The sequence below is a fragment of the Chelonoidis abingdonii genome, chromosome 3, assembly GCF_003597395.2.
Source record: "Chelonoidis abingdonii isolate Lonesome George chromosome 3, CheloAbing_2.0, whole genome shotgun sequence".
Lineage (NCBI taxonomy): Eukaryota > Metazoa > Chordata > Testudines > Testudinidae > Chelonoidis > Chelonoidis abingdonii.
Window position 1 is genome coordinate 216,421,222 of NC_133771.1, and position 13,850 is coordinate 216,435,071.

The following is a 13,850-nucleotide window of genomic DNA, read 5'->3' on the forward strand; positions in this document are numbered from 1 at the left end:
CAGAGGGCTCAGCCTGTAACACCGTGGTGTGGATATTTGGGCCCTGGGACTCGGCGCTGTGGGGTTTTATTGCAGTGTAGACCCCAGAGTCTGGGAGCTGTAGTCCTGGTGGTTCAGTTAGTGGTACTGAGCCAGCCCTGCAGCCCACCCCTGGGGCCAGCCAGCATCTCCGCAGCAGGGAATGCACCTCAACCCAGTCAGCTGCACCCCCTGCTCTGCTCACTGACGCAGCTGTTCCCCAGTCCTCACCACGCAGCCACCCCACAGCCCTGCATTCTGGGCTCAGGCCACATGGGCTCATTGGCTGACACAGCCCTACTGACAGAGGAATATACTTATAGCCCCATTCCTGCACATTCCTAGTCATTAGCTGCTTTGGTTTATCCCCTGTAAAATACAAGCTGCATGACAGCTTTCCTCGCATGGCCCAGCCAGCTGTTGTGAGAGACCAGACTAACGTCTTCATTATAGTCCCAGGGCATGTGCCACCCATGCTAATGCCATTTGAATCTTTGTCCCCCTGTAGTGGTTAGAGCACACATAGCGGCGTATGAGTCTGCTATTGCCTTCAAGCTCAGCTAGTACAGACTTCTTCTCCTAGCTGGGCAGGTCCCGAGGTCAGGCCCCACTACGTCTGACCCATCTGGAGGTGTTGCTGTGTGAGTGAAGGCTAAAATTACTGAAGAAATCATAAGTGCTTTGAAAAATGAACATTAATTTTTCCTCCTTGTTTCTGCTGCTCTTTTCCTGGGGTGGGGAGCGTTTGTATTGTACCAGGAAGGAAGTGGTGAGCCCATTGTGCCAGGGCTGACTTGTCCCCATGCTGTAGTGGTCCCTGACTGACACAGGAGGATCCCTCCCTTCTTTTCAAACAGTAATATTGGCCTTCTGTTGTTCTGAAAGGTCGGGTTGTTTTCACTCTTCTCAAGTGATTTGGAAGGGTTTGGCCAGAAGGCAGTGAACCTGCAGGGAGGGAAATGCAACACAATGGTAACTCAGGCACTCAGCGGCAGACACAATGGGCAGGCAGAAATGTGACACAGGTCATCAGCTCACGGCTCTTTATCCCGCACCGTTGGGAGTTAAGAAGCAGGAAGAGGAGGGGTTTTTTTCCCCCTTTGTTTTTGAGGAAAACAAAACCCAGATTTTTTTTTGTCTATTTTTTTTTTTTTGTTTGCTTCCTATAGTCCCAGCTGCAGATAAGGACACTGTTTGGCTTCTAGGTTTCTGTGGTGAAATGAAGAAGGCAACTTCATTCTCTTGCATGTTTGCAACAAATTCCTGCTATTCTCACACTGGCTGGTCATTATTAACATATGACTAAAGACACAGAAATGTTGAGCGTCCCAGTTATCTCCTGACATAAGTATTAAATGAGAGCACAACAGACACAATACCAGGGATGCTGGCACAGCACAGGCAGCATAGCTTCTGCGTTACAGGAAGGACACATGTTGTTAATATAAACGGGACACCAGTGACTTTGAATCGGTTTATCCCATTCACTCCACCTGCCTTTGGACAGCTCAGCCATTGATCAGACCCAGGCATGGACCTGTCGCTCTTTTGTTATTATCAGCTGCATTTCTAGCTGCCTGCTTTGCATGACTGGGGTGCTATTCTATGACATTACGTCCACCGCTGAGCAAGCAGTGGCGTGAGAGCGGCCTGCCCCCAGCGCAGCCCTGGGAATTGCTGTGACTCAGAGACACCTCCCCTGTGTCTGCCGTTGGAGTAGCTATTTACTATTAGGTGCTCAGCTATAATTCCATCGGCCCTGGACCGTTGGGCCCTGGGGTATGGGACTGGGGAGAGGAGTGTGGTAGAAAGATCTCATTTGTTCTGCAGGGCTGGTGTGTGAAGATAATCCCCCATTCCTCATGTTCCCCTTGGGGTTCTCTCCATAAGAGAGAGGGAACTTGTGCAGCTCGTAGGCGTTGGCATCCTGTCCGTTCCCTTTCCCCAGCCTCACCTCTCCTTGCCACTGTTGCCATGAATAGCTTGCTGATGGTTGTGGCCCCTCTGCATAGGCTGGGGGCCCACAGCTTCCCTGGTGGGCTGCTCGGCATCACCACTCTGCAGGGTGGCAGGGGCCAGCCAGGGTGGTTGGTGATAAGCTGCCCCAAGTCTTCTCTTGCCTTGGGCACACAGGAGCCCAGCTGGCAAAGGGTCCAGGTTGAGCCTATCAGAATGGCAGCTCAGCTCTTCCTGTGAATGCTGGGTCTGACGGCTGCGTCTGCATCCGCGCTGACTCTCGGACGTGTGCCCAAGACCAACTCGTGGGACCTCGGGAAGCAAGCAACATGGGGACGCACATCACAGCCAGGGCCTGAGGGCCAGGTGGGAATGGGCTTCCAGATACCTCCCGTCTGAGGTGTAGGGACCGTGGTGGACCAGCCTGGCATATGTAATGGAGGCAGCAGCACGTGAGGGTCTAACATCCCCCATGGGCCCAATGAGAGACAGCAGCCCTGGCCCCCCTGGCTGCCGGGTCAGGGGAAGTGCAGCGCAGGGAGCCACATTAGCAAGGATCTGTCGTGTTCCAGCACCACCTCCCTACATGGGAGCTCGGAGCCCTTTACAAATGGAGGCGAGGTGGGGCACTGTTAGTCGCTTCAAAGCCCAAAGTCTCATAGCAAGTCCACAGCAGATCCAGGAACAGAACCCAGGAGTCCTGGCTTCCAGGGCCCTGCTCAGCCAATCAGCCACGTCTCCCAGGATGTTCTGTTCCCAAATCGACAGCCAGTGGGGCTTCCAGTGGGAGGCTGGCGAGCAGGCCAGCCTGATGTCCCTGACATCCCCCATGCAAGGAGCCAAGGCGACGATGCCAGTAGGGGCTGTGGAAGCGGGATACATTCGTCCAGGAGCCCAGCTGGAGTGTGCTGTAGGGAGAGGGGAAGGCAAGGAAAGGAGCAATGAACTCTAGGGACAGAAGAGGAGAGCAAAGGGACCACAAAGGAATGTGCAAGGAGGAGGGATGATGAGGAAAGCCCGGCAGAGTACAAGAAGGTTTCTGGTGGCGTGATCCAAGCTGGGCTGGTGAACGGCCGAGCCTTGGGCTGGTTCTCTGCAGTCACAGCAACCCATGTTCCCGGGTCCCTGGCTGTGCGTTGCTCCCTGGTGGGCATTTCCTGGGTGTGGTGACTGGCTGTCTCAGCTGCCTCACTCTGGACGCCTGCCTCCAGCCGGTCAGCATGTGGGACTCGGATCTCCGGGGAGGGGGAACGCGAGAGGTGGGTTCCAAACCTCCCTGTACGTCCAGGAGCTAGGGAGGGTCTGAGGCAGGTTAAAATCACAGCGGAGCGAGACCTGGAGTGGAGGCTGCAGGGACTGAGATGGGGTAAGTGAAGGCCAGGGGAGCTGGAAGAGAGAAGGACAAGAAGAAAGCAGGTGCCAGCTGTCTCTGGTACTTCTCCGGTCCCTGTTGCCATGGTACCGAGCACCTCCCCATTGCCCTGACAGGAAACTGAGGCACCGGGAGACTGGGAGTGACAGGCCCAAGGGCTCAGAGGATGCATGTGGTGAAGGGGTCCTACCCATTGGACCATCTGTCCTTTTCGTGGTTGAGAAAGCAGCCCATTGGAGCTGGCTGGGAAACATAGGGATTTTTTTTTTCCTGTGAAAATTTTTGACAAAAACAAAAATAATTCATTTTTGCCAACATTTTCCTGCCTTTTTCACAGCTTTTGGCAATGGAAAGATGAAATCATTCTAGTTTTTGACAGCTGACAGATTTGAGGCAAGGCTGCCACCACTGCCCGCCTGAGGGAAGCTTCCATTACCCACATCTGCACAGCATGTGCTCGCTCTGTCTGGTCTCCCCACATTTACAAAGGGCAGTTGTTGGGCTCTGTCTCTGGGACAGGCTGGCTTGGGACTCTCCAGAACTTTGTTCCATATTCCCTCGCTGCAGCAGAAGTTTGGCTTCATTGTGGGATGACCTGATTTTCAACTGGTCCATTTTAGCAATCGGAGAGCTAAATGTCTGGCTGCCGACTGACCTGTGTGCTCTACAAAACAGGACTTTCTCTCTGTTCACACTGTTTTCACTGCCTTTGGTATAGCTACTTGATGGCGTTTCCCTCCCATTCTTCTTTCAAGAGACCTCCTTTGAGATTCTTGCTGTTGAAGGAGAGTCCTGTAGAGAGGGAATTCTTAGCAAAGAGGAAATTACTTATACTGGAATTCTGCTTCTCTGGAGATAAAAGGTAAAATCCTGGCCCCGCTGAAATCAACAGCAAAATCCCCATTGCCTTGCCTGGGGACAGGTCTTCATCCATCATCTTGCAGGATTTTTGCCCACCCACCATCCTGCCGCTGCTCAGAATCTGAAGAGTTCCTTTTCTGTGACTGGTTTTCCTTTGTGCCTGTCTCCAAGGTGTGGGGTTCTTTTTTTGCTAATGCCAGGAGCGGCGTCAGGGTTTTTGGTGCCCTAGGCGAGGTCCTTCCGTGCTTCCGGTTGTTGGTGGCAATTCTGCGGGGCGGGGGTCCTTCCGTGCTCCCAGTCTTTGGGGGCACTTCAGCTGCGGGTCCCGGAGCGAATGAAGGACCCGCCGCAGAATTGCGGACGACGACCTAGAGCGCAGAAGGACCCCCCGTCGCCGAATTGCCGCTGAGGGTGGCAAAATGCCGCCCCCCCAAATCCTGGTGCCCTAGGCGACTAGGTCACCTAAATGGAAGCTCCAGCCCTGGCTGATCCTGTGTTGATCGCCCTGAATTGGTTTGTGCCTGTGGGGGCTGTGCTTCCCCTGCACTTGAAGGCGCTTACTGATGTCAGGGATGTGGTGTTGCTCAACAATTCTCAGTATCTGATCCTTAGTTTTTGCAATATTTGATATTTTTCTTAAAGCCCCAGCTCCTGGAGCCAGGGGATGATGTGAGGATCTAGGCTTTCATTTAAAAGAGAGGATGATTCTAACCAGTGGTTATGGAGAAAAGCCTGAACACGTGGCCCAGGGGCACCTTAAAAGCTCAGATCCAGAGGGCAAAGAAAAAGAATACCCCCAAATGTTTTGTTTTTTTAACTCTCAGGGTTTAAAGCCAAACTCATGCTTTCGAGGGCCCAGTGAATGTATGGGGTTGACAACATTGGCATGTGCTAAGGGACTAATTAAGAACCAAGGGTATAGCAAATAATTTCCCCTCTTTTCTTTCATGCAACTCACGCAGGATGCTGGAAATGTGCACCTCTGTGGTCTCACCTGTGTGCCATCCTCTGAGTAGGTCGCATCTCAACACTCGGTGCAGGGTTAGGGACATCCACGGTCAGAGGAGGGTTTGTTTTGTTTTTCTGGTTTAATCATCATTTAAATATTTCACATGTTTTGTAATCAAATGGCAGCAGGCAACAGTGCCATCCTTTCAGAGAGCTCACACTCCTCTGGCATTCACATGATTTTCCTTTGGAAAATGCCACTGATCTTAAAAACAGACACTGGAGTAGGAGAGGGCATAGCTGAAATGATTCTCCATGGACGGCACAGCTCTCGACTGCCCTGTTTAGTTGCTTGCCCATGTCCTGTACGTAACATATTTGCGATAGGAGAAGGGTTACATCAGCTGACAGAGTTTACATCTAACAAAGGTCTGCTTAATCTGCAGCACGGGAGATTTAGGTGAGCTATTAGGAGAAACTTTCTAACTTTCAGGGCAGTTCAGCTCTGGAACAGGATTCCAAGGGAGGCTGTGGCATCCCCATCACTGGAGGGTTTTAAGAACTGGTTGAACAAACCCCTGGCAGGGCAGGTCTGGGTTTACTTGGTCCTGCCGCAGCACTGGAAATGAGATGAGCTCTTGAGGTCTTCCTGTGATCCGAAGATGTTGCTCAGTGTCTTCTCGGGAAGGGTCCTTACCCTCGCGCCACAACTAGTCCCACACAACTTCGCTCCCCAGCTGGAGTCTCTCAGTTGCATCGTGAGCCTCACAACAATTGGTGTTTCTCTTAGATCCCGAACCTCTGGACTCTTGTGAATATGTGAGAATCTCAGCTTTCGTTTAAAAAAGAATTACCTTTCTGGCCCTCCTGGAAAATGTGCACCCGAAAGACTCAGAATCAGCAGGCAAAGAAACGTTTCTTTTTAAAATCTCATGATTTTTAAGCCAGTCTCATGATTTCCAAAGCCCGACTCAGTCTGACTGAGTGCTTGGGGCTGGCCTTCAGGATAGTAATTTGATTGTTACTGATGTTTTTCCCGAGTTCCTATTTCACTAGCTGCAGTTGGTGATTGAGATTTCAAGACAGCAACCAACAGCTTTTTCATTCATAGGCCAAAACATACAAAAGTGGCCTCAATTATCGGGGCCCCAACTTGAGAGACAAAGCACCGGAAATCGATGAGCGCTTTGTGGAGAACTGAACAAGGGGAGCCTCTCAGCAGCATGTCGGCAGGGCCTGTTCTTTGGAGAGCAGCTGTCTGGACAGCCGCAGGCTCAGCCGCACTTTTATAGGCAGCTGTGCGGTCCCAGCCCCACTCTCCCTGTTTCTAAATGTAATGGGCTCCTCCATCCCTGTCCGACATTGGGCCAGCGGCTGGATGGCCTGACCTCACCAAGCCCTGAAACGATTGCAAAGCCTCAGAGAGAGACAGCCCCAGGCTGTATTGTGAAACACAACTCGTCTCTTGGTGTGAAATTCTCTTTGCTAAGGATTTAAAACCCTGAGCCTTTCCGGGCACAGTGGAGGGAGGCGCTCCCAGAACAGTGCTGTGGTCCTCCAAGCAGATCAGGAGGGAGGAGACGACTTGGTTTGTCTGTTTTTTTTCATCGATTCCAAGGCCAGAAGGACCCATTGTGATCATCTAGTCTGGCTTCTTGCATAGCCCAGGCCAGAGATCGGCCCCACAATAATTCCTAGAGCAGAGCTTCAGAAAAACAGCCATTCGGGATTGAAGAATCTCAGTGATTGGCTCAGGCTCAAGCCCTGATTCTGTCTACACACAAATCTATCTGACTTGGGTCAGTAAGCCCGCTGGACATGGCAAAGGGAGTGGGTCCGTGCCTGAGTCCCAATGGAACTTGTGTCCAAAGTGCACCATTTTTCAATGTGGATGGAGCTCAGGCCTGGCTTCCCCAGACTCATGTCCTGAGAGCGCACCACAAATCCATAGACAAGTGTTCCTGTTCTTTTTATCCCAAGACTGGCCCAGTGATCCCCAGAAATGGGAGCAACCTCCTGGTTAAAATACAGTTGCTTGGCGTCTAACCCTTCCACTGAGCTGCAAACAGAGCGACCATCGCCTGCATGAGTTAGGACCAGCGACAAGAAGAAGTCCTTCACCGAGTGCACTGCCCCCTTGTCCTGGGACGCCAGCCAGATTCTGGTAAATGTGTGGTGTGAGGCAAGCAAGACGCTCGACTTCAGGCCTCCATGTTTGTTGTTGTTAATATACAACTGGGAGGAATTTCTGATTTATGACCCAAAGCAATTTTTATACAAGCCGCGGGTAGCAGCGGGTAACTGCTGATGGTGGAACGCAGGCCAATGCCTTGGCCATCACCACTGCCACATGGAATTCCACATGGAGACTGGGAAGTGAGAGCAACAGTTAAACATTTAACATTCATATTTTCCTAGTTACTCACACACTCTTACAAAGACGCGCAGCGTGGGGGGGCGTGCGTTAAAAGTGAGAACCGTATGTTGCCTTCCCTTTTTGCATGGCACTGTGGAGAAATCTGCCAAGCCGCAGTGTTACGAGCCACCTGTAAAGAGCAAAATGGATGGTGTGGGAGAAGAAAATGCAGTGCCTTGGGAGACTAATCAATATCCAGAATAAGGCAAGGGGATTGTATGTAGTCCAGAAATGTGTTGAGGGTGAGGGGGGCTGGCTGTGCAGTTCTTTGAGAGGCCGTATTGCCGTGTGTTTGCATGCAGACCATGGGTAGATGTAGTCAAGGCAGGTTGTATCATAAACTGTAGGGAGACCATAATCCGTGTGAATGCTCGTGCAGCATCCTGCTGATTTCACCAAGCATTTTGACCCAATCCCGGGTGCTGATAGCTGCAAACTTTTTCCGCAGTGGGAACTCCAGAGAGGTAGTCACGTCTCTGGGAAGGGTGTACTGTCTGAGCCCTCCTGTATAGGACACCAGCCCACTCCACTTGTAGATGTGTCTATCAGCTTGGAAACCTCTGTGGCATACACGCCTGGCGTGCCGACAGTAGCTTGGACTAGAATGTCCGTTTGGCATTCAGCAATCTCCAGGATTGTTGTGTGCTCCAGAACGTGCGCTGCCGGAAAGGACCGATAAACCTTAGGCAGCAAAGCCCAGCATGCCCCCTCCCCACACCTACACACATTGAAATGGTCTGCAGATAGCATTTGTAAATTTCCCATTGGTAGTGCGCTCTTTTCACTCTGCATCAGTCAGTTGTGTCTGCGGAGCTGCTGGGACTACACTGGGGCTGACTTTAACAAAGTATCATTTTTTGGCCCTGAGATTCCGCAGGCATTTTTCTCTGACCGTGCACTGAACCCTTTGTGAAGAACTCAGACAATAATGCACTGGTTCATGTCTGCTTTCAGGCCCTTCTACACTCCAGCAGGAGCCTGGGATTTCGAATCGTCATGGGCTGGTCAAAGAAGAAGAATTTGTGTGACGAACTTAGGGTGGACATCCTGGAGACGGCCAGCCAGCAGGTGCAGTAGCAAAGGGGAAAGGAGTCTCAGCAAGTGGAAAGGCAGGAGAGCACTGGGGCAGAGCTGCAGTGTGGAAGGAGAGACTGCCTCTGGAGCAGGACTGCAGCAAAAAGACGTTCTTCAGGGGCTGCTTGCACTAATGGCCACAAGGCTTCTGCCCCATGTTCCGAGTGCCCTCCAGAGTGCCATGTCTTGTGGGCCAGGAATGCGTTGAACAATACCATGGTCCAATGACCCGTGCTGCCTGGACAGGGTAAATGTACTCCTGGCAGTCCTCACCCCCTTGCAGCCCTCCATGCACCTTCACCAGCTCCACGCAGGTGGTAGAAATGAGGAGGAGAAAGGGGGCTCTGGGCCATGCAAAAGTAGGCAATTTATTTGTTTGTACTGGCTTCACTGTTTTGCACTGTTCGTTGTTTGTGTTATGCAATTTATGTCATTACTGGTTTGGATGTTGGCTTATTATTGGTGTTTTGGTGTTGAGATGGCAGCTGGCCTTCTGGACAATGCTTCATATTGGGTGACATTACCAGGGACTGTAATCGCTAGCCAGTGTGGCCAGTGACTCTCGCCATTGGATGACATAGCCTGGAGTATCTCCACTAGGCAGTACTGCCAGCCTTGGACTCAAAACACCCTTTGACAAACCGGCTCCAGAAATTCTAAACTAGGGTCACTCTTCAGTGTGGATGCACGAGCCCGGGTTTACAAACACTACGCCAGTGGGCTCGAGTCCCACTGACGTTGGGATTACATTGTGAGGCAGACATTCCAAAAGGCTCTGATCCTGCACGTGCTTGCTTAATTTGACTCTCGCGATTCATCTCATTTAGGTCAAGGGGAGTCCCTGCATCCTTACAGTTAAGTCTCTGAGCAAGTGGCTTCAGGATCAGGGCAGGGCTCCCACATTTCACAGCCAAGCCACTGAGAGATTTTTTTAAGGTCAGGTACCTGTTACTGTGAGACAACATAGCAGCTAGTAAAGTACAATATATGCAGACCCTCTCTCTGTAGTTTAGCTTGGCTCTGGGTGTGGATACAGACCGAGTCACGTGCTCTGTAATATGCCGAATGACTGCCTCGGATGGCATGCAGAGCCTGCAAAGCAGAGCTGGAATCAGTTCTCAGAACTGGCAGGTGTTCTTTCAGGACAAAAGGACAGAATTGGGCCACGGTTTTGTCCCATTTCAGAGGGAGTCATTCTTTACAGAAGCCCCGGTTTAATCCTAAAGAGCGGAGCTGTTTGCTGGTCCTGTAAACGCGTGCACGCACATTTTAATAATTGCGGCTGGCCTGGTTCTGGAAGTTATAATAATGGAGCAGTGCTGCTGCTTCAGGCTTCTCGAGGGAGGAATGCTGCCAGAGCTGGGAAGTGCTGATTCAGCAAAGCCCAAGGAGGGCTAGTGAAATTCTAGCACCCTGTGTTTTCTCCACCAAAACGCAGCTGCTCAGAAGAGCAAACCATTTATCAGCCTGTCCACATCTGGAAACTCCATGGTAGCACGTGGAGGGGTTTTTCCTCTTCAGTTTGAACAGAGTTTCTAGCAGTCTAATCCCACTCTCAGATGTTCAATGGAAACTGTTTTGATTACTGATAAAACTGGTATAATTTACCTGTAGATTTTTTTTTAGCTTCTTGTTTTTTCCACTACATCTACTGCTACCTCACCCCTAAGTGACTCTGGAAAAGCATTCACTGTGAGACGACAGAACGTTCAAACTGAGAGAGCCACATATGCTTAGATTCACCTGTTGTTGATGTACTGAGTCATAATCCCTAGCAAATCCCTCACATAAAGCATCCCTAACAGAAATTAACAAGTGGGTTGGGGACCAGTGCAGTCTTGCTGTGGAGGAAGAAAGTTGGCCTGTGCTGTTAACTCTTTCTAGTTGCCATCTGCTGGGTAGAAGTCAAGTGAGCAGAACTGTCAAGTCACTGCAGAATTGATGAGGTCACCCTGGTAGTTTCAGGTCTGGGCCGTGATGTGTGCTTGGTTTGTTTTGTGGGTTTTGCCAAGGGAAGTATACCAAGCACAATGGGTTTCACCTGATCTGGTTAACACTTTCAGTTCACTCTGTTAATTACAATACTAATTCCAAGCCGTGCAGTGCCCGGCAATTCTCAGTGTGGTCATAAAATGACTCCTCGGTGTCTCTGACTCACCAGAGCCTAGACACTCCATTCAGGTATTGTGGGGATGCACAACTATTGTTCTCTGCCCTGCATTCTTCCAGTCCCTTTAAAGAGAGCAGCCTCAGGGTGGCTCCTAACTTTACAGCTCGGTTCATTTTTCTATTGATGCTAAATATGGCTGTAAGAAAACTCTCTTACTTTTCTTCTTACGCTATCATGGTCAGGTCTGGGTGAAACTGGTAAGAAAATGTTCACAAATTCATTTGAAATTATGCACCAGTTCACTCCACACATCAATCTACTTCTGGCTTAACCTTTCTCATGTGAGCATGGTGGTAGCTAGGGGTTTGGAAGCGTAGCCTTGTTGAGAGAAGACAGGGGAGGGTGGAGATCTACAAAAGAGTTCTCGGCATTTATAATACTGTATATAAACAGACACTCACCAGGTCAGAAGCAGCCGGAGATGTCTGGATTGTAGTTCAGCCTCTAGAAGTGGGCCTGGGACACCAGTGTTCTTGGGGGTTTAATCTGAATTCCTATTGTTTGTGATGCTGAGTGTGGTGTTACTTCCCCTTCCAACCCGAACCAGCTATGACTAATGTGTGTGTTTGTTGAACTACAATATCTTGTTGTTTGCAGCTTTTTCCAGCATTGAGGTGTCATTGGCTGCACGTTGCTAGCAGCGTGAATTGATTTCTGTTATGTAGATCCCTTTGTCTTGTTTCTCACCCAAGCAGCGTACATTTTTTACGGCATTCTGCAGAGGAGAAGTTGAGGTTGTCTGTCTGGGACATCAGTGCCTGTGCTGGAGTAGAGTTGATTTGCTAGAGGAATGGAGGGGAGCTATTTGCAGGTGTCTGTGGTGGTGGACATGTGAGAAGATGATGTGTACATAGTTAGGTGACTTTACACTGAGTTCTGAGTTGACAGTATTGTCTGAAAGTCGGGGGGATATTAGTGTTTGAGTTTCCTCTTTCTTCAGTGTATGAAGAAAACACAGACTGGAATGTCTGAGGAAGACATTTCAAATGAATGTGTTGTGTCATAAGATAAGCTGATGTGTCACAGTGAGAGGTCATCCCATTTATCTCAGAGAGACTCTCCCTCATTAGCCATTTCCTGTTTTGCCAGTGGAAGTGAGGTGGTCCATACAAAGGATGGTGGTCTTCCAGTTTTTGTGGTGGAAACTGAGCCAGGCTGTCTTCAGGGGCGGTGGCCCATTCCCTGTGCTCTAGAGCTAGGGAACTGGGCAGTAAACTCTGAGGAAACTGGAGAAAACCCAGGGGGCAGGGTGGGAAATATTAGCAAGGTACTTCTCCCCATAGCTACCTAGTGTCACAGCAGTACCGTCCACCCAGCAAAGGGCTGTGCCCATGTTTGTGGGGCTGTGTGTATGTCTCTAAGGAGTGGGCAAGTTCTTTTACACATATCAAACCCAACCCGCTGATGTGGTCATTGGAACCCAGGCTCACTCACTCTTTTTCAACAGGTAGAGGCAAAGTGAATAGTCTTGGAACTGGAGAGCATTTTGAACCAGTTCGCACAGAAAACATTTTCAATGCAGATGCAAGGTTGCTTTTCTTCACTGCGGCTCGGGTGTTTGGTCCTGCCCAGGGAAATAACAAGGTGACTAAACTGAGGCTGTGTCCGAGAGAGAGAGAGAGATTGGAGCCACACACACAGTGTACACTGCTCCGTTCAGTGCCGCTGCAGTCAGTACAGAGACACGTCAGGGTGCTTTGCAGTGAACTCTAGCAATGAGATTTCCAGACACGCTTCACACTGGTCTGTTTGTGCTCCCCGCAAAATCGATTATAAAACTGCCCTTGATTTCAGGGCGGGCAGAGTTAGGGCAAAGCTGGGAGCCTGTGACAGTCCAATCCCAATAGGTCCCATCATGCTGGTGTTGAGAAAATAGCTGCTCATTAACATTTTATTGTCTCAGAGATAGGGCATCCTACACAAGCATTCTTGCCAACAGATCAGGTGAATGTTTGTCATTTTAAGAAGATTTAATTATTAAATCATCAGCATCCTTGTTACCAATTGGAGGGTAGTTCAGGTATGTACCACAGAACCATTGTATAAACGTTACTGGGATAGTATTATTTTGGAGTAATAGTTTCAAAAGCACCTAAGTTCCATTTTCTAAAGTGGCTTAGGCACTTAGGGGCAGATTTTCACAGGTATTTAGGCACCTAGTGGAGTTTTCAAAAGAACCTAAGCAGGAGAGGCATCTGGGTCCCACTGGATTAAACACCCACCGTGCTTAGGTGCTTCTGTTGCTCCCACTGCGTGTCTACAAACAGCTTTAGGTGTCTAAATACCACTGACAACCTGCCCTTGGGAGGCTAAATCACTGTAATGACACTGAGGCACCTAAGACACTCAGGCACTTTTGGAAATGTTACCCGATCTATACTGGTTTTTTAATAGCAAGAAAATAAGGAATAGAGTTGTTGAAAAAAGTGGTGTGGACTTTACAAGAGAATTCTGTAGGCCAGGGTGAGCATCATACAGAAATAGGCATTTGACAGAAAATATAGCGCTGGTGGTAACATGAGGCAGAGGGTCAGCAGCATTGAAAGGGAAAGACGTGATTTACCCTCAAACTTTGCAAACAGAGAAAGGGGAAATTCTAGAAGGGAAGCAGCATTTTTTCCTCCAAACAAGAGGGAAGGTTCCTCTCCTGGAGCAATAAGTGGTTAAAAGACAGGAAACAAAGGGTAGGAATGAATGGTCAGTTTTCTCAATGGAGAGAGGTAAATAGTGGTGTCCCCCAGGGGTCTATACTGGGCCCAGTCCTATTCAATATATTCATAAATGATCTGGAAAAAGGGGTAAACAGTGAAGTGGCAAAATTTGCAGATGATACAAAACTACTCAAGATAGTTAAGTCCCAGGCAGACTGTGCAGGGTTACAAAAGGATCTCACTAAACTGGGTGATCAACTTGCATCTGTCATTTTGTTGCCCAATGTTGATAGATGCAAAATGATACACATTGAAAAATGTAATTCCAACTATACAAACAAAATGATGGGGTCTAAATTAGCTGTTCCCGCTCAAGAAAGATCT

General features: G+C 49.6%; 1 protein-coding gene and 1 long non-coding RNA gene across 6 annotated transcripts in view; one reads left to right on the forward strand and one right to left on the reverse strand.

Moving 5' to 3' along the window:
• Positions 1 to 13,850, forward strand: part of LOC116819120 (uncharacterized) — a 198,243-nt gene that overhangs the window by 129,542 nt on the left and 54,851 nt on the right. For all 5 annotated transcript variants that reach the window (XR_012655648.1, XR_012655649.1, XR_012655650.1 and 2 more), the window contains exon 3: positions 8,526 to 9,004. This is a non-coding gene — a long non-coding RNA (uncharacterized LOC116819120). The remainder of the gene's footprint in view (positions 1 to 8,525; positions 9,005 to 13,850) is intronic.
• The window catches only part of BCL2L11 (BCL2 like 11), a 77,744-nt gene that overhangs the window by 3,609 nt on the left and 60,285 nt on the right, over positions 1 to 13,850 (reverse strand). The gene's annotated exons all lie outside the window — the stretch shown is intronic.